This window comes from Drosophila gunungcola, unplaced genomic scaffold (genome assembly GCF_025200985.1).
Source record: "Drosophila gunungcola strain Sukarami unplaced genomic scaffold, Dgunungcola_SK_2 000094F, whole genome shotgun sequence".
Lineage (NCBI taxonomy): Eukaryota > Metazoa > Arthropoda > Insecta > Diptera > Drosophilidae > Drosophila > Drosophila gunungcola.
The window spans coordinates 228,371-231,363 of record NW_026453256.1 but is presented as its reverse complement, the minus strand read 5'-3'; the positions used below and the strand labels follow the sequence as shown (position 1 = coordinate 231,363).

The 2,993-nt window shown below is 45.9% G+C and overlaps 1 long non-coding RNA gene across 2 annotated transcripts; it reads right to left on the bottom strand.

The window, feature by feature from the left end:
- Positions 1 to 766: 766 nt before the first annotated feature.
- LOC128265102 (uncharacterized) lies at positions 767 to 2,234 on the bottom strand. Of its 2 annotated transcripts, XR_008268804.1 has the most exons (6): positions 2,148 to 2,234; positions 1,840 to 2,038; positions 1,725 to 1,784; positions 1,239 to 1,658; positions 885 to 1,040; positions 790 to 813 (listed from the first exon to the last, which is right to left on the bottom strand). It is a non-coding gene; the product is annotated as an uncharacterized LOC128265102 (long non-coding RNA). The 2 variants fall into 2 exon arrangements; XR_008268803.1 differs by having other exon boundaries at positions 767 to 1,040.
- Positions 2,235 to 2,993: the final 759 nt, after the last annotated feature.

The window sequence follows — 2,993 nt, the reverse complement described above, 5'->3', positions numbered from 1 at the left end:
ACTTCATGACTTCCGTCAAAAGAATTGGAAGTAATTGCCTTAAAATTTACTTTTAAAACATATCTGGAATGAGAACCAAAACTCAGTCCGTCTTCATGAGCACATCCAACAGCGTTTATGACATAATAATATTGGTTGAAACCTGGCTCAACCCTAACTTTAATTCCAATGAGTTCTTCGATACAAACTAATTCCATATCTATCGCAGAATGCAGTGCGAGAGAGGTGGAGGTGTCATCGTGGCTGTCCGCCGAACCTTCTGCTGCCGCACAGCTGTACTTTTGAACGAGGACTCTCTTCTGGACCAGTTGGCTGTCGAGGTATCTGGATCGTCTGGGAAGACTGTAATGGTTGCTTCTGTAAGTGTTTTTACGCTTTATCAGGCGCATATGAATAACATTGGCAGCGTTGATGACTCTGTTGGTCTCGTTGTGACAGGAGATTTCAATTTGGGATCTGTTGTATGGTCATGTGATCCGCAATCCCCTGTGCCTGGCAATGTACACCAGCCACATGAAATTATTGCCATTGATGATTTTTATAGTATGGGCCTCACCCAGATAAATTATATATTTAATGATTTGCATAGGCTATTCTATTGTTCATTCCTCGGTAAGCTTTGCTGAATTTAGTATTTCTAGTTGTGATGTTCATCACTATAATATTGAATTTTATAATTTCTTACCAGTTGTTAACTTTATTCCTATGTATATTTTTTATAGTGCCAGCTTGGTTGCCGTAAGTGTTGCCTCACGTCTATGGATTGGGTTTCCTTGCTATCAAATGTTTTGTTGCATTTTCAGTTGAAGCCGTCTGGAAAATACTAAAACGAACCGATACGTCAGCAGGTCCCGCTATCGATAAGATTCGGTGGTGACACCTACTATTGATAGCGGGAGAGGATTTAGCTATTTAAATTTAGCCCGGTTCGCTCGTTAACTGGGTTAAATAGCCTTGAATACGTTCGCTGACCCATCTTGAGAGAGCGGGAGGGAAAATGGCGAACGACTTTGGTGTAGGTCAGGGTTTTGCTTTAGTTGCTGCAATAAGTCGTAGGAGAACAGTCGTGGAAAAATAAGTTCATATGTGCATTATTAGTGTTTAGATAAATTAAAGTGAGTGGTTATTTATTTGCAATAAACTTATGAATAACAGTGTTTTTTGTAAATTTTAAAGCCACCGGGGACCCTATCTAGAGGGCCCCGGAAATTTAAAAGATTTGGGAAGTGAACACTTACCAGGCGGACCTAACCTGGTCGTCGTCCACTAGCCGCCGCAGCATTAGCCGCCGCAGCATTAGCCGCAGCAGCATTGGCCGCAGCATTAGCCGCAGCAGCATTGGCCGCAGCAGCATCAGCCGCAGCAGCATCAGCCGCAGCAGCATCTGCCGCAGCAGCAGCCTCCAGCGCAGCAGCTACAGCGACTGCCTCCGAGACGGCCAGATACGGAGATTCCCTCGCTGAGTCCGTTCCGGGAACGAATGCCCGCGCTGGCCACGTGGTCATCTCCAAGTCCACCGACGCACTGCCTCCGGCCCCTCTTACGCGGACGCTGCGCTATCCTCCGGACCAATTGGCTCCGTGCGGACTCGCGCTGGTTTTCGCCGCTAGCGATTTTTCCATTCTGGCTGCAGTTTCAACCACATCCGACGAGGAACTCTGCAATAAATAAGCTTTAGTCATTGTTTTTGTAATATCACCTAGTCCAGATTGTCAATTACTCACTGTGAAATCTAATCTAAAATTAGAGGCTTAATTCCGGACCCTGGCCGCGCGTCCAACTACCTATGAATTGGGTCGCGAAATTTAATGACTTGTGGGATTTTTTTAGCGTACTTACATTTTCAGCACGTCCCTTCTTTTCCCTTGGAGCTCCTCAGGATTAGGCGACCCGGTTGGCAAACGCCTCCAATTTAGTGCCGTGCGGCGATTTTTGCCTGACACTTGTAGTATTAAGCGTCTAAAAATTTCCCTTCGGTTGTTGCCGCTTTGACCGCTTTTCATCTGGGCGACGGCCGATCTCAGGGCCTTGAGTGTTTCTAACGAAAAGAGTATATTATTAGTAGGCATCAATAATGAATGTATTTATTTATTAAACTTGCCCAAGATTAAATGTGAACAAGCTACCGAGATGTTTGTGTAAGTTACCTTGGGCGGGGAGATGAGCCGATCCTAATCCACCAGGAATAGACTCCGGTCTGCCGGAGATGGGGCGTGCCTCCTACATCCTTTTTGGGCACCCAAGGTTGGGTGGGTGCGCCGCCCTGGGACTCCGTGGCTAGCCGGCGCTGCCCTCCGGGAAAGATGCAGTTCCGTAACAATATGGCGCCCAACTTAACAAATAAAATATGTGATAGCCGAGTCGACGGCGTCTCGCATATTTATTATCTCCAGCCAGCCCACGAACGGTAGCTTGCATGACACACATGCAATTGCACCGGGATGCGGACTGGTGGAGAAAAGTTGTTTAAATTTTGTAGGAAGAAAGGGAGGCTGTCCACTAGAGGTAGGACAATTGCTCCCGAGGCACAGTTCACAGGGATTAGCTGTGATTTGGCGGTGACATCCTCTTCGAAGGAAATCGAAGGATTCGCATTCCAGGTCGTCCGTGCAATAAGCACGAAAGGTTAAACCAAAAACTGTGATAAAACTGTGATATAGGTATTAGGGACATATTTTTTTGTTAACGTAATTTTAATGAATGTTTTGTTTTGGCGTTACAGTGTAGTTGTTTGTTTTTTGCAGATCCTTGGGTTTTCTGGATATTTGCGTTTTCATATCATATCGGTTTAAAACTTAAATGTGTGGTCGTGACCCGTGACGTCGTCACGCGCTGCTCGGCCACCGCGACTTGAATGAAAAACGCAAAGTCCAAAAGGAAATCCTATGCGATCCTGCAAACAGCCGAAGTCCTTAACTGGCGACTTTCAGCATTGCTGAAAGTTAGTCCAGTTGACGGGCGGCTTGTTCAGTGAAAATTCGGACGAAATTGTA